The sequence below is a fragment of the Medicago sativa genome, chromosome 3 (genome assembly GCF_051527215.1).
Source record: "Medicago sativa cultivar Bolivia chromosome 3, Bolivia_mono, whole genome shotgun sequence".
NCBI classification, from domain to species: domain Eukaryota; kingdom Viridiplantae; phylum Streptophyta; class Magnoliopsida; order Fabales; family Fabaceae; genus Medicago; species Medicago sativa.
The window spans coordinates 44,747,582-44,770,740 of NC_140751.1; the positions used below are offsets into that span (position 1 = coordinate 44,747,582).

A 23,159-nucleotide genomic window follows, 5' to 3' on the forward strand; every position below is an offset into this window, starting at 1 on the left:
TTATTTTGGACTTTTATCTTTTAAAAGATTCATTTTCATCCTTTCATCCTTATTCTTTGCAATATGTTTTACAAATTTTTTTGTCCTTTTAAAAATATTTCATCAGAATATAATTTCTTGTTCCTATTTTGTCAAACCAACATCAATACTTTCAGTATCTCAATTATAAGTACACAAAAGATCTTTAATTCCCACTTTTAAAAGACAAGATATACCACCGTTAAAGTTTTAAATGATTTTCAAAGACAAATCTAAAATTGACCACATATCAAAGTACTCCACAATAAAAGTTGCCAACTTTGTAAGATGTAATCTATAAAAAATTTAGTGCATGTTTAGATTTACGGTGAATTTGACGGAATCAAATGACATCATGATTTTGTTGAAATTCTAAAGTATAGTTTTTATCAAAATCATGGTAATGTTAATGTACCATGATTAGACCACATTCATTCACTAATACAAGTACGAGAAATTATAATATGGTCACATGACCAAATAAAAAGTGTTTGGTCACACACACATAAAGAAATATTTTTTTAATAATAAAGAGGAAATTGATAAAAAAAAATAATTGATTATTTTAATGACCATCTTTTTATGTGTGTGTCCAAACACTATTGATTTGGTCTTGTGACCATGGAAGAGTACCTCTAAAAGGACTCCAGAAAACTACTTCCAAAGACAAGAATCATAGTTATCATATATAAAATATGACGGATACCACTTTACCAGGAAAGAAATACAATTATATTATGAGTGATACAATACAAATAAAAAATAGTGGGGAATTGACAACAATCCAAAACAAAAAACAACCTCAATATAGCTACAAAACAAGACAAGACAACTGGAAAAAGAATCAACTACCTAAAATCAATTATAGGTCACCCTCACCCAACTCAGTGGTAGTAAGGACGTATAGCATGGCAAACCATTCAAATGTGATAGACTTAGGTGTGAATGGAAATGGAGAGAGGAGATCAGAAGAACAAGAATTAGAAGATGAAGAAAGTTTCTCATATGCTATACAACTTGGCAGCTCTATTGTTCTTCCAATGGCACTCCATTCTGCAACTGAACTTGGTGTATTTGATGTGTTGCAAAAAGCCGGTAAAGATGCTCAACTTTCTGCTGAAGAGATTGCATCTCGTATTTCTTGCAACAATTTGGATGCTCCCAAAATGTTGGATCGCATTCTTGCTCTTCTTGCATCCCATGGTGTGTTAAAGTGTTTACTCATTCAAGATGAACAAAAGCTTGGATCCTTTCATAGACTTTATAGTATGACTCCTATTGCTAGGTTTTTTGCTCCTAATTCTGATGGTGTTTCATTAGGACCCTTGTTGGCTTTGTATCAAGATAAGGTTTTCTTGGCTAGCTGGTTAGTTCATCTCCTTCTCATTATTATAATCTATTCTCTAAGTATCTATTCTCTTCTATCTATCTATCTATCTATCTATCCTCATGAAACTTAATGACTACCAAAAATACAATCTTACCCTTTCTTCATTTTTTGACACGTCATCAAAATTATATCCTTTTATGTCTTTTGGTTCAACTATCCCCTATTTTTCTCTCCTAAAAAATAAATTAAAACAAACTCACTAAGTAAAACACACTAACTTAATCTTTTTACTTTGAAAAATAAACTTAATCTTTTTTTGAAAGAACAAACAAACTTAATCTTAACCTGATCAAAACAAATTTTCACACTAACTTAATCTTTTTTTGAAAGAGTAAACTAACTTAATCTTAATCCCAAACAAAACAAATTTCCTATAATCTCTCTAATTATGAAAATTAATGACAAACAAAAATATATTTTGTCATATCTTGATCATTTCACATCTCATCTCAGCATATTTTAACCATTTTGTATCTTTTGTAACAAAAAAAAAATCATATTTCAAGGAGACAGAAAATAACTTACAAAAGATTGAGTTGATTTTGTAACAAACAAATTCTTTTATATAGTTGTATCTAAATAAACTAAATTATTTTCTTTAAAAAAAAAAAACAAACTAAATTATTTAAAAAGATGTGATGTTATTAAAACACAAAGTAGATTCTTATTTATTTTTCCTTCAAAAATCCTTTAAATTATCCATTCTCTATGAATGTTAATGATCGATAAAAACACAATTTTTTCAACTCTAATATGAAAGTTGATGATCTCCGAAAACACAATTTTGTCCCATTATAATCATTTGACACTTAAGCATATTTTGTGTATTTTATTCGAGGAGAGGGAAAATAATTATTAAAAGATTGAGATCATTTTGTAACAAAAAACCCCTTTTTATATAGTTGTATTTAATTAAACTAAATTATTTTTAAAAAAGCATATTTTGCTCGAGGAGAGGGAAAATAATTATTAAAAGATTGAGATCATTTTGTAACAAAAAACTCCTTTTATATAGTTGTATATAATTAAACTAAATTATTTTTTAAAAAAAAGTTATTTAATTAATTTTTTAATAAAAACACAAAATAGATTCTTATTTTTTTTCCAAAAAATCTCTAACTTATCTATTCTCTAATTATGAAATTAATGATCAACAAAAGTACAATTTTTTCCTTCTCTAATATGAAATTATTGATCAACAAAAACACAATTTGGCACATCATAATCATGTGACATTTCAGCATATTTTAACCAATTTGTGTCTTTTGTAACAAATGATTATATTTCAAAGAGAGGGAAAAAAACTGTTGAAATATTGAGATGATTTTGTGAGAATATTTTTTTTTACAAAGTTGTATCTAAACAAACTAAATATATTCTCTAAATATGAAAGTTAATGTCCAAAATACTGTCAACGGCAGTTAACTACCGTTCGCTCCTAAGATGAATGATAAGGAGCGAACGAAAGTTAACTGCCGCTCTGGGTATTGAAGGTCATTTTAGGTGTGGGAGAGCAATTTTTTAATTGGGAAGCGCAATCTTCATATATCTGTTTATTATAGTTTTTATTTTAAAACCAAGATCAACAAAAAATCTAAAAACAACTTCAAATAAAAAGATATTATAGTAGCTTTTCAAAAATATATTTTTTTAGAGGGGGAGAAAATAAGAATCAAAAGATGAAGATAATTTTATAACAAAAAAATACATATTATATCGTCGTATCCAAACAAATTAAATTATTTTTTCAAAGAAGTGATTGTTATTAAGATAAACAAACACAAAACTTATTATGATATTTTATAAAATCTCTAAAAAAATATCAAAGTTATTGAAAGTCGAAATCATTTTTTCTTATAAAAATGAACGTTGTATTTAATTTACATTTACTAAAAATATTTTTTATGACGTTCATGTGTTTTTATCTTATACTGAGTCTATTTGATGAAAAGGAACTACCTTCCCATGAGTTTTTCTTTTTTAGGATGTAATAGAACTACCTTCCTGAGTTTTTCTTTTTTAAGATGCAATAGAACTACCTTCCAACGCGTTTTTCTTTTTTAAGCAATCTAATGAAAAATGACAATTGTTTAAATATTTAGTATAAAAAATATTAATAAAAAACATTAATAATACATTTCAGTTATCAACAATATAAAAAGAATATGAAAAAAACAATTGTCGTCGATACTTAACAAAACAGAGGAACAATATTTTAAGCAAGAAAATAAAAAAGAAAAAATACAGGACTATTTCTCATTGATACATATTTTTGCATCTAAATTTATTCGAGTATATCTGATTGATAATCACAAAATAGCACAATTTTAAGAATGTTACAAAATATTTCTCCTTTGTAAATTATACATGGGATAAATATTTATTACAAGGCATACAACTACTTTTCATTTGTAAAAAAAAAAAAAAACTACCTTTTAGAAAATTACACATTCTTAAGATTGTTTCTTTCGTAAAAATAATTCTTTTTTTTTTGTGTGTTTATATTAATGTCATATTATGAAATAATTTTTTACATTGTTGTAGATATTAATTATTATATCATTTAGAAGTATGACTATAAAAAACATCGGATAAATGATCAATAAGTCACTAAATAATATAGTTGTATAATACTTCATACACGGAACTCATTACGACATCTTTATCATTAACGGCATCTTTATCATAAATGAGTCTACCACTTTATAATATTTAATAACAACTATTTCAACGATTTTATCATTAGTAAATTACACCAACCTTCCTTAAGGTCTTCTTAAATAACAGCAGCACCCCTATATTTTTAACTAAACACAGATCTCCCTTATTTTGTTATAAAATTGACAAGCAACTCCCTTATAATTTAACATCGTTTACCCTATGTTAATTTCATTTTTTTAGCAATTTACTTCGTGGTACAAGTATGAACTCCCTTAATTTCATTTTGCACTTTGATGATTTTTCAAACTTAAGAGAACACTCACTGTTCCACTATCAAGGTGGTTTAATTTTGAAACTTTAACTTAATAAAATGGATATATCAAATATTATTTCCTTTTCATTAGTCAACAAGCACAATGTCCATCCACCAAAATCCTTCCCATTTCTATATTCTCTTTTACTAGCTTATGTAATTGTCTGTGTTTGATTCTATTTGGTGGTAAAAACAATAGTTTTTTTTTTTCATTGTGGGGATTAAAAACCTCATTCAACTTAATTGCAAAAAGAGAAAACAAATACAAGATATATAAAACAAAATGACTGAAATTAAATTGTGTATTTTCAATTGAAATGAATTTGGATAAAAAGAGGGGAGATTAGTGTGTTTAAAAAACTAAAGAGGGTGTTTGTGTTTTAAGAAAATCTCAATGGAGGTCAATTTGCCCTTCTATCATTAATGTTAACTTTATCATTATTATTATTTTTTCTCAATACATATAACATTACAATACGTTTTGATGCATAACCCCCGCTTCGATGGACGCCCAACCTGTGCGCAGCACGGGCCCCTTATATGCATTAACGGAATAAAAAGAACGAAAAGACAGATACGGAGTGTCCCTCTGAATGCTAATTGTTTTCTAAAGTATTTATTTTTGGTGGGGTATTTTGTTGTTAAAAGATATTACCATATCACATTAGATTTCTCTAGATTGTCGATCTTTGTTTCTTTTATGTCTTTACACCTCTACGTTTTATTCCATTCTCCCTTCTCTCTTCCCTTAAAAAAAAGTGAGGGTGTTATTATTCACTTTGCCTTTAATATTTAGCCCCATATTTTTCTTTTTGACTATCAAAAATGATATTTTTTTATTAAATTATGTTTTTAAATCCCAATAAAATTGTACCAAAGAAATAATTGAATACGAACAACCTCCCCTTAAAAAATTGAATATGAACAACCTCCCTAAAAAAAATTGAATATGAACAACCTTTCAATTGGTCTAGGAACCATAGAAAATTGCAATTGATTTTTTCAAACTTTGTTAGTTGTTTCTAAAATTGTTGCTCCAACATTGCAACATGAATTTTGTTTTGCTAGATAAGCCTTCCAATAGAGACCTTTTCAATCTCAACAGCCAGTTTCTTCATTTATTAGGATACTAATTAAATACATAATTGTTTCTTCATGCTTAGGTCCGAGCTTAAGAATACAATTCGAGAAGGGGGTGTCCCATTCAACATGGTTCATGGCACACATGCGTTTGATTATGCAAGCTTGGACTCAAGGTTCAACCAAGTTTTCAATACAGCCATGATCAATTATACCAAAATAGTTATGAAGAAGGTTCTTGAGAGCTACAATGGTTTCAAGGACATAAAAAGGCTTGTTGATGTTGGAGGTGGTCTTGGGATCAACATTAACTTGATCACTTCAAAACACCCTCATATACATGGTATCAATTTCGACTTGCCTCATGTCATTCAACATGCCCCTTCGTATCCTGGTATGATCTTTAAAATGTTATTTATCATTCTCAAAGAAATATATGTTTTATCTAAAATTTAAATTCACTCAGAATACTTACATATAAATAAGTAATGTGGTGTCAAATGATTAGATGTTGGATGCTATATCGACTGAAACTTTAGGGTATGAGAGTTCTAACAAAAAAAAAATCGCTAATTGAAAAACTATTTAATGTTGGTAGGAGTTGAACACGTTGGCGGAGATATGTTTGAAAGTGTACCTAAAGGAGATGCAATCTTTATGAAGGTGAGTGAATATGTTTTTTTTTTTTTTTTTTTTTTTTTTACATAGAATATGAATTGTTGTTTTTGCTATAATGGATAACTTGGACAATAAGCAAGCTCTTTTTCAGACAAACAAAAGATGATTTTTTATTTTTATTTTTTTGAAAGAAGGAGATGATTCATTTTAAAAGTGCTGAATGAAATACAATAGAATAAGCCAGTCATTTGTAGCAAAATAAATAAATAAGAAGAATAAGCCAATCCATTGAGAATAGCCCTCAATCCAAACAAATCATACTTATCAACAACATATATTTGGCTAAATTGTCGATAGTAGTTTTCATAATTTTGAGAGCTGTTTTTTTTCATCCGTATAGTTCTTAAGAACCAACCTCATCCTATTTTATCAAGTTGAATGGGGAAAAACACCATTTTGTTTATTTACCTATCCGAAGACGAGAAGAAGAAAAAAACTACTTTTCCTTGTTCAGATAAACAAATCCGTAGGAATGTGGAGAGAAAGTTACAATTTTTTCTGGTGTCCAATGCTAAAACAAAAAGGAAAAGGAAAAAGAGAAAGCGAGAAAACAAAGAGAGAGTTACTCTCTCAAATAAAAGATTTAAGCTGATCACTCTAAAGAAGATTTCAAAGATCTATCAGAGGAAAGTCATTACGAAGGAACTCAATATTTGATGAAGGACCAAACTTGGCCAAAAAAATTTGCACATTGTTTCCCTTCTCGAATGGTGTGATAAAGTGTAACATTTTCTTGCTCCAATAACTCTTTTATTTCTTGAATCAAAACAGCATAAACATGGAACCTCATGGTCGACCATTAATGATGTTGATACAGTGTAAAGAATCAGAGTAACAAACTAAGTCAATAATACCCATGTCTTTGGCCAACAAGAGGCCCAAGTAGATGGCGTACAGTTCTGCATATAGAATGTCAGATGAATTTTGGATGTAGTCAGAAAAGTCTGAGAGTAAAAACCCGCATCATTTCTTAAGAATCCTCCATAGCCAGCTCTTATATGAGAGCCACGACAACTTCTATCAACATTTAGGATTAAACATGAATGATTATTGTTGTTCCACTTGACAAATTTGTCTTCCTCGATAATATTAGTGTTGCAAGGATAACAAGTTGACAGATACTACCCACATCCTAAATAATCCAAGTTACACCCCAAAATTACTAATATACCCTTTAATTAAAATAAACTATTTTATGTAAACTGAGTTTACATACACTACGTAAACTGAGTTTACACAGTTTATGTAAACTAAGTTACGTAGTTTATGTAAACTGTGTTTGCATAAACTGAGTTTACATAAGTTAAGTAAACTAACGTAAACTGAGTTTACGTAGTTTATGTAAACTGAGTTTACATACACTACGAAAACTGAGTTTACACAATTTATGTAAATTAAGTTTACATAGTTTATGTAAACTGAGTTTACATATAAACTAAGTTTACAATAAGAGTTTACACAGTTTACGTAGTTTATGTAAGCTGGGTTTACATACACTATGTAAACTGAGTTTGCTTAAGTTCATGTAAACTGAGTTTACGTGTATGTTATTCCTCTTTGGAATATGTACGTAAACTAAATTCACGTGAGACCTATGTAAACTTAAATTACGTTACCCTTCTACGTAAAATTAAATCAAACAAATCGACAGACAAACGTGAAATTAACAATAACGATAAACATCCATGGTAAAATTAACAACATCAAATAAATCATAGAGCAAACAATAAATAGAAACTCGAAGAAATTTATGAAATTCACTTACTTGTATGAATCGAGTATGTATCAATGGAAGAGATGTTGATTTAATTGACGATTTTAGTAGGTATTGATTGCATATCCATGGTGGTTTGTGGGTGAAAAAGGGGTGAGGGTTTAGAATGATAATGAAAGAAGGGTTTTTAGAAATTTACATGAAGAGGACAATTTTGGTATTATTGTAAAATTTTAAATGAATTTGGGTGTAACTAGAATTATATGGGGTGAGACTAGAAAGAGTCTAACAAGTTTTGAGAGTATCAACCATACCTATAATATTGAAGGATAACTGAATGTTGGACTGGTTTTCATTGCCTAAGCACGTCATGTTTCTATTCTCAAAATCCACCAAATTGTCGCTGCAAATAAAAAGGATGCCAACAATAAGATGATATAGAACCCAAACCATGTTTTTAAACCCAAATCACATAAAAGTAAAATGTAACACCCTACTTCTATTAAGCGGTAAAACGCGCGAATATACAAATATATTCTAGAAATAGATGCTACGTCTTCCAATTAAAATATACATGCATAAAGATCATGTTACATCACATAGCAGCGGAACACATATATAATCCATAACAACCACAAATCTCAGAATAAAGATATAAAGATAACATCCTCCAATCTCAGATACAACAATATCTCAAATCTCCACATAATAATGTCTCAACACCAAACTACATAATCAAATAGAAATCCAATGTGCAAGACTATCCTAGATCAGAGCCCTAATCTAGACACTGCACATAAAAAGAGGAAATCCGCTCCTCGGCAACATCAACACAAGTCTAAGCATTCTGCACTCCATCTACTCGTCCATACGGAAAGGTAGGTGGTAAACCACTGAGGGTTAGCATTACATCATCATAATCCAGTTAAAATTGACAAGAAACTTTGAGAATGAAAGATACATTTAAGAACAATGGATAACAAACTATACACGTATTCACAAGTATTCTTAACATTCACATCATTCAATATCATCATCTCAAGTTAACACACATCACAAAATCAACCATGTCAATCAACAATTAACAAATTCAATCATCATTCACAACTCAATGCATTTCAATTCACCGACAGAGTATGCAATGACTCTAGACTCATCTAGATGCATGTGGTACCAAATCTCCTCAAGGTCGTCACCCATGATGTAACAAAAACATCATTATCAACGGCTATAGTCAACGGAAATATGGATATAACATCCGACACGACATATGATGCATGAACATATGACTCAATTCACCATGCATATGTTCACAACAATTCAACGGCTATAGTCAACGGCTATAATCATCATTCAACTATATCATATAGTTTCATATCTCCACATAATTCCTTACATTCCAAATAAAAGAACAATTACAACATATGATCACAAACATCATATTCATCACCTAACAACCATTCATATATCATCACATAATCATATCAATCTAATCATAAAGGGTTCATAAGCAATTGGTCCTCAAAATCATTTTCAATCAAGTTCGTCTCAAAAATCACAATATTGAAAATAATTGAGTCATTTAACCAAAACCAAGTAAAAGAGTTCCAATGCCTCAACTAGGCATACCACTAGGCCACATATGAATGCAGTAGAGGATGCCTTGGCGTTTCACCGGCCAAACACGACGAATTCATAAAAATCGCAAAGTTCGTCTCCCTTTATCACTTTTCACAATAATTTCCATTTTCAAATCAAAACAAGTTAGATTCACCACATCATAGTTTAAATACCATTAAACACCTTAATTGAACTCATAAAACTCAAGTTTCAAGGTTTGGAAACAATCCATAAGGTTTGGGTCGACTTAGAAATAGTTATGCGGATTTTTCGTAAAATTTTCTCTAAGACCTCCTTGGAGTATTTTCCTCATAACTCAAAAACCAATAATCATTTTCAAGTGAAATCAAAGCCATTGGAAAGCTAACAAAATTATCTACAACTTTCATGTTCACACCGAAAGCCAATTCAAAACAGAAACGAGGGAAAAAGACGCAAGAACGCGAAACAGGGGATGCTGCCACTGTGCAGCTCGCCGTGGCGAGTAAATCTACTCGTGAGGCGAGTAAGCTCACAGGGAGCACCTCCTGCTCGCCTCCAACTCGCCTCCCACTCGTTGTGGCGAGTTGGGACAGTCCTGTTACGAGAAAAACTCACTTTTTCACCCAGAAACCCCAATTTTGACTTCCCAAAGCTTAAATTTGATCCCAAAGTTTGTTTAAACATTTCTAAACATGAAAAGACACACAAATCCATATAAAATTTGTCCCAAAACATTCTCTTAACAAAAATCATCATTGACCCATTTTTCATCAAAACTTAAAAAACAACACAAAGTCATAGCAAACTCCACAATTATGATTGCCCAAGGTTTTAATCATCAACAACAACATCCCTCAATAACAACAACAATTAACCATCATGAATTCATCAATAATTCATCACAACAACACCTCATTTCATCATTTTTGGACAAAAATGCAAAGCATACACTTAACCACAATTTAAGCATGTAATTTCATCATCAACAACTCAAATAACATTCAATTTACATACCCAAACATTGCATCAAAACATGAACACGAATTTACAATCAATTAAGTTCAATTCATCAATTTCACAAAATGGGTAAAAAGAAAAAGTTAGGAATTATGGTTGAAACCTAACCCTCTTACCTCTAGCACCAAGAATCTCTAACCCAAGCTTCAATTTAGCTCCTAGATGATGAATCCCCTCTTGCCTCTAACCCTTGTTCTTGTTCTTCCCTCTAGCCTCTATCTCTTCTCTTCTCAAATGAAAAATGTTGTGAAGAAAACCCTATTTCTCTACTAACACTAGTTTATATATAGGCTCACTTAATTGGGCTTATCTCACAAACCTTAATGGGTCTAACCCATTTCTATTTCAACCTCAAAAATGTTACTACTCACTTAACGGTAAAATATAACACTAACGGTCACTTACCGGTAAATAAAATAATTACTACACCTTCTAGTAACTTGGTAAAATAATACTCTTACTAAGCACTAAAAATAACCTCCAGCAAAAATTACAAAATTACCCCTGCTCTCAAAATGACCAAAATGCCCTAAGTCCAAAATGACTAAAATACCCCTATAATACCGAATTCTACGATTCCCAACCAAAAATACACACAGAGGCAATAATCACATAAGAGCACATATAACACACATAAATAAATAAATAAAATAAATCTAGCGAAAAATCGGGTTGTTACAACTCTCCCCCACTAAAAGAATTTTCGCCCTCGAAAATTACTTGAAGGAAACAACTCTGGATACGCAACCCTCATCCTACTCTCTGATTCCCAAGTGGCACTCTCACTAGTTGGTCCAACCCAAATCACTTTAACCAAAACGATCTCCTTGCCACGCAGACGCTTCACTTCACGATCCTCAATCCTAACTGGCCAAGTCTCGACAGTCAAATTGTCCCTTACTTCCGAATCATCCACTTGGATCACATGAGACGCATCATACACATACTTCCGCAACTGAGACACATGAAACACATCATGAAGATTCGACAAAGATGGCGGTAACGCAATCCGATACGCTACAACCCCAACCTTCTCAATAATCTCAAACGGTCCAAAAAAACGAGGAGTCAACTTTCGGCACTTCAAAGCACGACCGACACCGGTTACAGGATTCACTCTCAAAAACACATGATCACCAACCTGAAACTCAATGTCCTTCCTCCTCTTATCATGATAACTCTTCTGCCTACTCTGAGACGCTCTCATCTTCTCTTGAATCATCTTAACCTTTTCCGTAGTTTCTTGCACAACATCCGGTCCTAATAAAGCACTTTCACCTGACTCATACCATCACAAAGGAGTTCTACACCTCCGACCATACAAAGCTTCAAACGGTGCCATCCCGATACTAGAATGAAAACTGTTATTGTAAGTGAACTCAATCAACGGTAAACATTCAATCTAACTGACACCTTGCTCCAACACACAAGCTCTCAACAAATCTTCCAAACTCTGAATAGTCCTCTCCGTTTGACCATCAGTCTGGGGATGATAAGCAGAACTCAACCTCAACTTAGTTCCCAAAGCAGCTTGCAAACTTTCCCAAAACTTAGAAGTAAACCTCGGATCCTGATCCGACACAATACTAGAAGGAACACCATGCAATCTAACAATCTGCTCAACGTATATCTCAGCCAACTTCGCTACAGACATACCAGTCTTGATAGGAACAAAATGTGCCGACTTCGTCAACCGATCAACAATTACCCAAATCGAATCAAAACCCTTAACAGTCTTTGGCAACGCTCCAACAAAGTCCATAGAGATACTATCCCACTTCCACTCTGGCACAAACAATGGTTGCATCAAACAAGTGTACACAAATTCCGCAATCTCTTTCTTCATTCCAGGCCACCAAAACAACCTCTTCAAATCCTGACGACTTCTGACGTTCAATCTTAGACTTCTGACAAACCAAACAAGTGTACACAAATTCCGCAATCTCTTTCTTCATTCCAGGCCACCAAAACAACCTCTTCAAATCCTGATACATCTTAGTCGCTCCTGGATGAATACTCAAACTACTTCTGTGACCTTCATCCAAAATCTGTCTCTTAAGCTCAAGAACATCTCGCACACAAACACGATCGCGAAACATCAAAACACCGTTCTATTCCAATCTGAAGTCTCCACCCTTGCCTTGGTTAACCAACACCACACGATCTACAAGTTCCAAATCTTCCTTCTGTCCATTCTTGATCTCCTCCAAAATATTACTCGTCAGCTTCAACATTCCTAACCTCACACCATCCGGCGTCAACTCACTAACCAAACTCAAGTCTCGGAACTGCTCGATCAACTCCAATTCTTTAACCATCAAAGCAGACATATGCAACGACTTCCTACTCAAAGCATCATCAACAACATTCGCCTTTCCAGGATGATAACTCAACTGGAAATCAAAATCCTTAAGATACTCCAACCATCTTCTCTGCCTAATATTCAACTCGTTCTGGTCGAACAAGTACTTCAAACTCTTATGATCACTAAACACTTCAAACTTAGAACCATACAGATAATGCCTCCAAATCTTCAACACATACACCACGGCTGCTAATTCCAAATCGTGAGTCAGATAATTCTTCTCATGCACTTTCAACTGTCTCGAAGCATAAGCCACAACCTGACGATTCTGCATAAGCACACCACCAAGACCCATCTTAGAAGCATCACAATACACAACAAACGATTCCTTCGGATTCGGCAAAATCAACACTGGAGCTGAAGTTAACCTCTCCTTCAACTCTTGGAAACTCTTCTCACACTTAGCATCCCAAACATAAGCTTGTCCTTTCCGAGTCAACTGCGTCAATGGCTGCCAACTTAGAGAATCCCTCAACGAACCTCCGATAATAACCTGCCAAACCAAGAAAGCTTCTAACCTTAAAAACAGACTTAGGTGATTCCCACTGCAACACTGCATCAACCTTAGACGGATCCACGACAATACCACCTTTAGAAATCACATGACCAAGGAAACTCACTTCCCGCAACCAAAACTCACACTTCGACAACTTAGAGAACAACTTCTTCTCTTTCAAGAGACTCCCAACACAATCCTCAAATGCTCGACATGCTCTTCTTCTGACTTAGAATACACCAAAATATCATCTATAAACACCACCACAAAACGGTCCAGAAAAGGATGAAATATTCTATTCATATACTCCATGAAGACACCTGGAGCATTAGATACTCCAAATGGCATCACAGAATACTTATAGTGTCCATACCTCGTTCTGAACGCAGTTTTGGATATATCTTCCGCCTTCACTCTAATCTGATGATATCCTGACCTCAAGTCAATCTTGCTGAACACCTCCGCATCAACCAACTGATCCATCAAATCATCAATCCCTGGAAGCGGATACCGATTCTTAATCGTCACTTTATTCAACTGCCGATAATCCACACACAACCTCATACTTCCATCTTTCTTCTTAACCAACAACACAGGAGCACCCCACGGAGAAACACTTGGCCTAATAAACTGCTTCTCAAGAAACTCTTCCAACTGACTCTTCAATTCACCCAACTCTGATGCAGACATCCGATACGGTACAATCGAAATAGGACTCGTTCCTGGTACCAAATCAATTGCAAACTCAACTTCTCTCTCCGGCGGTAATTCGGTAATGTCGTCTGGAAAAACTTCTGGAAACTCTTGCACTACCGGCAATTCACCAACTCCTTTCTCACTATTTTCCTTCAAGGAAGCAAACATCATGAACACACTAGCTTCACCATCCAAGGACTTCTTCACTTGCTCCGCGGTCAAGAACTTCCCACCTTCCTCAGCTACCGGCTTAGACACTCTTGGTCAAACAATTAATGTTAACACCAAAAGTCAACATCCAATCCATACCAAAAATCACATCCATATGCTTCAACGGAAGACACACAAGATCCAACTCAAAATCAACATTGCCAAAACTAACGGGACACTTAGCACACACTAAAGAAGTAGTCACCGAACCACTAGCTGGGGTATCGATAACCATCCCACGAGACAATGGAGTCACATCCAAACCCAAACGCTCAACACAACTAACCGCGATAAAAGAATGAGTAGCACCAGTATCAATAATTGCAATCAAAGGAGTACTATTGATAAAACACATACCTCGGATGAGATTATCCGGATGCTCCACCTCTTCCGCATTCAATGCAAACACCTTCCCTGCCGCCTTCTTCGGCTTGGTACACTTAGTACTAAGATGACCCTCTTCACCACAGTTGAAACAAGTAATATCCTTCTTGCACTCAAACGCCTTGTGACCCTTCTGTCCACACTTGTAGCAACTATCACCCTTACTGCAATCACTAGAGGAATGACCCAAGATTCCACACTTGTAGCATCTCACATCAGCAACATTCGGCTTAGAGCCTCCACCAGATTCCCTCTTCTTTCCTTTGTCCTTGTTGTACGGTTTCCCAAATCCATGACTCTTTCCTTTCTTCTCATTCATCGCCTTATAATGATTCACCTTGACCCTTCCAGCTTCATCAAACATGCGACACTTATGCACCAAAGTATCGAAGTCTCGGATCTCCTGAATACACATGTACTGATAGATATCGGGCCTCAAACCGCTTTCAAACTTAACACACTTGGAAACCATAGCATCCTCCGCATTGATGTACGGACAAAACCTTGAAAGCTCCTCAAACTTTGCTGCATACTCAGCCACCGAACGATTCTCTTGCTTCAAGTTTAAGAACTCCACTTCCTTCTTAGTCCTCAAATCCTCAAGAAAGTACTTCCTCAAAAACTCAGTCTTGAACCTAGCCCAAGTCACAGCTCCACCAGCCTCAAGCCTCCCCTTAGCATTGGTCCACCAATACTCAGCCTCCTCAGCAAGCATGTGAGTAGCCAATCTGACCTTCTGATCCTCACTAGTCACCATAGCACGAAAGATCCTCTCCATGGCTTGCACCCATGCCTGAGCTCCATCCGGATCATATCTACCCTTGAACGTCGGCGGACTGTTTCTCAAGAAACGATCAAGCCTCTGCTCTTCAGCCTCACCAGGATCACGATGACCACCCGCCGCCTGCTCGTTAGCTTGAGCCAACACCTGAGCCATCAAAGCCAAAGCATGAGCAATCGCCGCATCATCTCTACCACCAGCCATCTCAAGACTACACAAAACCAACCAACAGATAAGAACAACAGCACAACAACCAAGTATCGAAGGTAACTCATTACCATTCGCATACTAACAGGAAAAATCAACGGATACTAATCTACTAGTCCATTAGTCCGGACAAGATTGACCACGGCTCTGATACCAACTTGTAACTCCCTACTTCTATTAAGCGGTAAAACGCGCGAATATACAAATATATTCTAGAAATAGATGCTACGTCTTCCAATTAAAACATACATGCATAAAGATCATGTTACATCACATAGCAGCGGAACACATATATAATCCATAACAACCACAAATCTCAGAATAAAGATATAAAGATAACATCCTCCAATCTCAGATACAACAATATCTCAAATCTCCACATAATAATGTCTCAACACCAAACTACATGATCAAATAGAAACCCAACGTGAAAGACTATCCTAGATCAGAGCCCTAATCTAGACACTGCACATAAAAAGAGGAACTCCGCTCCTCGGCAACATCAACACAAGTCTAAGCATCCTGCACTCCATCTACCCGTCCATACGGAAAGGTAGGTGGTAAACCACTGAGGGTTAGCATTACATCATCATAATCCAGTTAAAATTGACAAGAAACTTTGAGAATGAAAGATACATTTAAGAACAATGGATAACAAACTATACACGTATTCACAAGTAATATTAACATTCACATCATTCAATATCAGCATCTCAAGTTAACACACATCACAAAATCAACCATGTCAATCAACAATTAACAAATTCAATCATCATTCACAACTCAATGCATTTCAATTCACCGACATAGTGTGCAATGGCTTTAGACTCATCTAGATGCATGTGGTACCAAATCTCCTCAAGGTCGTCACCCATGACGCAACAAAAACATCATTATCAATGGCTATAGTCAACGGCAATATGGATATAACATCCGACACGACATATGATGCATGAACATATGACTCAATTCACCATGTATATGTTCACAACAATTCAACGGCTATAATCAACGGCTATAATCAACGGCTATAATCTCATTCAACTATATCATATAGTTTCATATCTCCACATAATTCCTTACATTCCAAATAAAAGAACAATTACAACATATGATCACAAACATCATATTCGTCACCTAACAACCATTCATATATCATCTCATAATCATATCAATCTAATCATAAAGGGTTCATAAGAAATTGGTCCTCAAAATCATTTTCAATCAAGTTCGTCTCAATAATCACAATATTGAAAATAATTGAGTTATTTAACCAAAACCAAGTAAGCAAGTTCCAATGCCTCAACTAGGCATACCACTAGGCCACATATGAATGCAGTAGAGGATGCCTTGGCGTTTCACCGGCCAAACACGACGAATTCATAAAAATCGCAAAGTTCGTCTCCCTTTATCACTTTTCACAAGAATTTCCATTTTCAAATCAAAACTGTAACAGCCCAGGGCCCACCCGGTCTCACTATTACTCACAAGCTTAATCACTACCCCCCTCTCTAGTAGTGTTTTTGCCTCCCGTGGGAATCGAACCTAGTACCTGGGGATAAGTACTACTTCAATGCATTCCCACTACCAATTGAGCTACATTCCCACTACCAATTGAGCTACTAGCTCAATTGGTAGTGGGAATGCATTGAAGTAGTACTTATCCCCAGGTACTGGGTTCGATTCCCACGGGAGGCAAAAACACTACTAGAGAGGGGGTAGTGATTAAGCTTGTGAGTAATAGTGAGACCGGGTGGGCCACGGGCTGTTACAAAAAAAGGCGCCTTTTTTTTTAACAGCCCGGGGCCCACTCGGTCTCACTATTACTCACAAGCTTAATCATTACCCCCCTCTCTAGTAGTGTTTTTGCCTCCCGTGGGAATCGAACCTAGTACCTGGGGATAAGTACTACTTCAATGCATTCCCACTACCAATTGAGCTACATTCCCACTACCAATTGAGCTACTAGCTCAATTGGTAGTGGGAATGCATTGAAGTAGTACTTATCCCCAGGTACTAGGTTCGATTCCCACGGGAGGCAAAAACACTACTAGAGAGGGGGTAGTGATTAAGCTTGTGAGTAATAGTGAGACCGGGTGGGCCACGGGCTGTTACAAAAAAAGGCGCCTTTTTTTTTAACAGCCCGGGGCCCACTCGGTCTCACTATTACTCACAAGCTTAATCATTACCCCCCTCTCTAGTAGTGTTTTTGCCTCCCGTGGGAATCGAAACTAGTACCTGGGGATAAGCTTAATACGATCTCTTTTCAAAAAACAACTTATTCAAAACAACTTATTTATGCAAAACAACTTATTACGACCTCTTTTTCAAAATCAAATTATTCAAAACAACTTATTTATCTAAAACATCTTATTACGATCTCTTTTTTAAAAATAACTTATTTAAAGCAGCTTATTTATACAAATCAGCTTAATACGATCTCTTTTTCAAAAACAACTTATTCAAAACAGCTTATTTATACAAATCAGCTTAATACGATCTCTTTTTCAAAAACAAATTATTCAAAACAGCCTATTTATACAAAACTGCTTAATACGATCTCTTTTTCAAAATCAAATTATTCAAAACAACTTATTTATCCAAAACAGCTTATTACGATCTCTTTTTTAAAAACAACTTATTTAAAGCAGCTTATTTATACAAATCAACTTAATACGATCTCTTTTTCAAAAACAACTTATTCAAAACAGCTTATTTATCCAAAACAGTTAATTACAACCTCTTTTCAAAAAACAGCTTATTTATGCAAAACAGCTTATTACGATCTCTTTTCCAAAAACAATTTATTCAAAACAGCTTATTTATACAAAACAGCTTATTACAACCTCTTTTCAAAAAACAGCTTATTCAAAACAGCTTATTTATGCAAACAACTTATTACCACGTCTTTATCAAAAACAGCTTATTCAAAACAGCTTATTTATGCAAAACAACTTATTACGATCTCTTTTTCAAAAACAATTTATTCAAAACTGCTTATTTATACAAAACAGCTTATTACAACCTCTTTTCAAAAAACAGCTTATTCAAAAAAGCTTATTTATGCAAAACAGCTTATTACCACGTCTTTATCAAAAACAGCTTATTCAAAACAGCTTATTTATCCAAAACAGTTTATTACGACCTCTTTTCAAAAAATAGCTTATTCAAAACAGCTTATTTATGCAAAACAACTTATTACGATCTCTTTTTCAAAAACAATTTATTCAAAACAGCTTATTTATACAAAACAGCTTATTAGCACGTCTTTTTCAAAATCAGCTTATTCAAAACAGCTTATTACGACCACTTTTTCAAAAACAGCTTATTGAAAACAGATTATTCATCCAAAACACCTTATTACATTCTCTTTTTAAAAAAAAAAACTTATTCAAAACAACTTATTTATACAAAACAGCTTAATGCGATTACTTTTTCAGAAATAACTTATTCAAAACATCTTATTTATACAAAACAACTTAATACGACCTCTTTTTCAAAAACAACTTGTTGAAAACAGCTTATTCATCCAAAAAGAGGTCGTAATAAGCTGTTTTTGATGAATAAACTGTTTTGAATAAGCTGATTTTGAAAAAGAGGTCGTTAAAAGCTGATTTGCATAAATAAGCTATTTTGAATAAGCTGTTTTTTGAAAAGAGGTTGTGATAAGCTATTTTTGATAAATAAGTTGTTTTGAATAAGCTGTTTTTGAAAAAGACGTGGTAATAATCTGTTTTGCATAAATAAGCTGTTTTGAATAAGCTGCTTTTTGAAACGATGTCGTAATAAGCTGTTTTGGATAAATAACCTGTTTTGAATAAGTTGTTTTTGAAAAAGAGATTGTAATAAGCTGTTTTGGATGAATAAGTTGTTTTCAATAAGTTGATTTTGAAAAAGAGGTCGTGATATGCTGTTTTTGATGAATAAGCTGTTTTGAATAAGCTGATTTTGAAAAAGAGGTCGTTAAAAGCTGATTTGCATAAATAAGCTGTTTTGAATAAGCTGTTTTGTGAAAAGAGGTTGTAATAAGCTATTATGGATAAGTAAGTTGTTTTGAATAAGTTGTTTTTGAAAAAGACGTGGTAATAAGCTGTTTTGCATAAATAAGCTGATTTGAATAAGCTGTTTTTTGAAAAGAGGTCGTAATAAGCTATTTTGGATAAATAAGCTGTTTTGAATAAGTTGTTTTTGAAAAAGAGATTGTAATAAGCTGTTCTGGATGAATAAGCTGTTTTCAATAAGTTGTTTTGAAAAAGAGGTCGTAATAAGCTGTTTTTGATGAATAAGCTGTTTTGAATAAGCTGATTTTGAAAAAGAGGTCGGTAAAAGCTAATTTGCATAAATAAGCTGTTTTGAATAAGCTGTTTTTTGAAAAAAAAGGTTGTAATAAGCTGTTTTGGATAAATAAGTTGTTTTGAATAAGCTGTTTTTGAAAAAGACGTGGTAATAAGCTGTTTTCCATAAATAAGCTGTTTTGATTAAGCTGTTTTTTGAAAAGAGGTCGTAATAAGCTGTTTTGGATAAATAAGCTGTTTTGAATAAGTTGTTTTTGAAAAAGAAATGGTAATAAGCTGTTCTGGATGAATAAGCTGTTTTCAATAAGTTGTTTTGAAAAAGAGGTCGTAATAAGCTGTTTTTGATGAATATGCTGTTTTGAATAAGCTGATTTTGCAAAAGAGGTCGTTAAAAGCTAATTTGCATAAATAAGTTGTTTTTTGAAAAGATGTCGTAATAAGCTGCTTTTTGATAAATAAGCTGTTTAGAAAAAGTTGTTTTGAAAAGAGATCGTAATAATTAGGTTATATCTAAAATTGTCAATTTGAATTAATATGAGGGCAATATTGTCAATTTGTATGCTTAACCCTCCAAAACCCCCCAATTTGGGGGAACTTTAAAATTGAACAAATGAAGCCCTTCTAAACCCCTCAAAACATTTCCCTTGTTTTTTAAAACTCGCAAACAAGGGTTTACCTCTCCATAAGCCTTTCCTTCCCCTCTCTTCCCCTCCAAAACCCAACTCGCAAACAAAGCCTTACCGGTAAATAAAATAATTACTACACCTTCTAGTAACTTGGTAAAATAATACTCTTACTAAGCACTAAAAATAACCTCCAGCAAAAATTACAAAATTACCTCTGCTCTAAAAATGACCAAAATGCCCCTAAGTCCAAAATGACTAAAATACCCCTCTAATACTGAATTCTACGATTCCCAACCAAAAATACACACAGAGGCAATAATCACATAAGAGCACATATAACACACATAAATAAATAAATAAAAAAATAAATCTAGCAAAAAACCGGGCTGTTACATAAAAGACCAAAAAAAGGCACTTAAATATTTCAAGAAAAATAGCTTTTGAATTTTCAAATATTTAAAAAATCTAAAATTTTGAATTTCTAAAATATTAAAAAAAACTCAAATTATATTAAGAATTTTTCAAATATTGAAAAATATAGAACAATTGATTTTCCTTTTTTCAAAAAATTTGAAATATGTTATTATAAATGTGTATGAAAAAAGTGGAGATATATGAACTAATAATTTGAATGGTGCCAAGTAGATTCTTCAAAATGTTCCCTTTTTTTTTTTTTTGGTTTATGATAAAGCAGTCTTTGAGGTTTCTCAGTTATAGAGAGCGAGTCCTGCTAATGTTCACAAGGTCAACAATCTTCATAGGAAACGTGATTTTCAGTCTTTCAAATGTTGAAAATAATACTCATACAATTTTAAAAGGTGTGAGAGTAATTTTCAAAATATATTTGAAAAGTTGCAATGGTTAAATAGAGACCTTTTAGAGAAAATGTGTAATGCTTAACAATTGAAGCAATGTGGTTTTCTCGGTGCAAGAGTTCTTTTCGACTGGTGTTTTTCTCCCTAATCTTAATTCTAATTTACTGGTGCTGATTCCTAGAGTGTCAGGGGCGAAGACCATGGGTGATTTTAGTCCTATTGCTCTCGCTAATTTTCAGTTTAAAATTGTTACTAAAATTTTAGCGGATAGATTGGCTTTGATTACCATGCAGATTATTTTTGTTGAGCAAAGAGGATTTATCAGGGACATGCATATTTCAGACTGTGTCATTTTAGCCTTCGAAGCTATCAATGTTCTCGGTAAGAGGCAATATGGGGAAAATTTAGCTTTCAAAGTGGATATCAACAAGGCTTTCGATACTTTGGATTGGAATTTCTTAATTGCGGTTTTGAAGGCTTCGCTGCTATTTTTATTGATTAGATTTTGGCTATCTTGTATTCATCTAGACTCTCTATTTTGTCAATGTCAAGGTTGTTGGTTTCTTTAGCTGTAAGCGTGGGGTGCGTCAGGGTGACCCATTTTTGCCTTTATTATTTTGTCTAGCTGAGGAAGTTCTTGGTTGTGCAATTTCTCTTGCTTACTGTTAGCCTGTAAATTCAACAGGTTCATTTAATATGGTCAATATTTGTTTGACCTTTTACTTTGCAGGAATCGAATGCTTTCTCATTCCAAGGTTGAAGATTTCGAAAAAATAGCAAGCTAACGCGTGACTTGAAGTTCGATGGAACAAAACTTAAGAGAGATCGCGTCGAAGTCAAGCAATGAAGGCGGGAAAGCACGATTTCAAGCTCGGAAACAGTTTCCTTAGTGGAAACCATTTATTTTGCAGGAATCGAAGGCTTTCTCATTCCAAGGTTGAAGATTTCGAAAAAATAGCAAGCTAACGCGTGACTTGAAGTTCGATGGAACAAAACTAAAGAGAGATCGCGTCGAAGTCAAGCAATGAAGACGGGAAAGCACGATTTCATGCTCGAAAACGGTTTCCTTAGTGGAAACGTGGGGCAACCAGTTGTCCAAGATGGAGGAAGTGCTGATCATGGGGTTAGTGGTTTGCCAGTTAGGTTTTTAGTATAAATAAGTGTTTCCAAGCCGGAATATGGGTCGCAAATCATATACAAAATTCTACAACACTCAAACCACCCGTGTCTAGGGAAACGAGTTATACAGAATGTATGTAAACTGATTTGTAGACCACCTTTATTTTAATGCATTGCATTTACCTTTTCCTTTAAGTTTACGTGCTTAAAGCCCTTTATCTTTTCTTTTTACTTTATATTGCTTTTGTTTGCAATCTCAAACCTGTCGAGAGACAGTGCCTTTTCTTTACAAACTCGTCTTGCTCTCTAAGTAACCTGAGTGCATCTCGTGGCTCTTTTTGAAACCCTTTTTTCGATCAAAACCTTTGCACAACATGCTCCTGAGATCTCTAGTTCGGTCTCGCTTGTAATAATCAGAACTAGCCCGTAGTTTGCCGAACACACAAGCAAACAAATTGGCACGCCCAGTGGGACCCTGTTTGTGCAATTGATTTTCAAAAACTTTTTCATAAAAAACAAATTGCTTTCAAAAACTTTTTCAAAACTCATCTTCTTAGTGGATCCGTTTTTAGAATTTCGTTTCTATTTTCGGGTAACTTTATTGCTAAAAACAACAAATTGTTTGTGTATGCATTTGAGAAGTGGTAAATCTATGGCTCGTGCTAGTTCATCCTCTTCACAATCATCTTCAC

The 23,159-nt window shown here is 34.0% G+C and overlaps 1 pseudogene across 1 annotated transcript in view; it reads left to right on the forward strand.

Moving 5' to 3' along the window:
- Positions 1-712: 712 nt before the first annotated feature.
- LOC146937653 (cathecol O-methyltransferase 1-like) overlaps positions 713-23,159 on the forward strand; it is a 31,746-nt pseudogene continuing 9,299 nt past the window's right edge. The window contains exons 1-3 of the transcript XR_015030993.1: positions 713-1,384; positions 5,546-5,856; positions 6,061-6,125. The product of XR_015030993.1 is annotated as a cathecol O-methyltransferase 1-like (transcript). The remainder of the gene's footprint in view (positions 1,385-5,545; positions 5,857-6,060; positions 6,126-23,159) is intronic.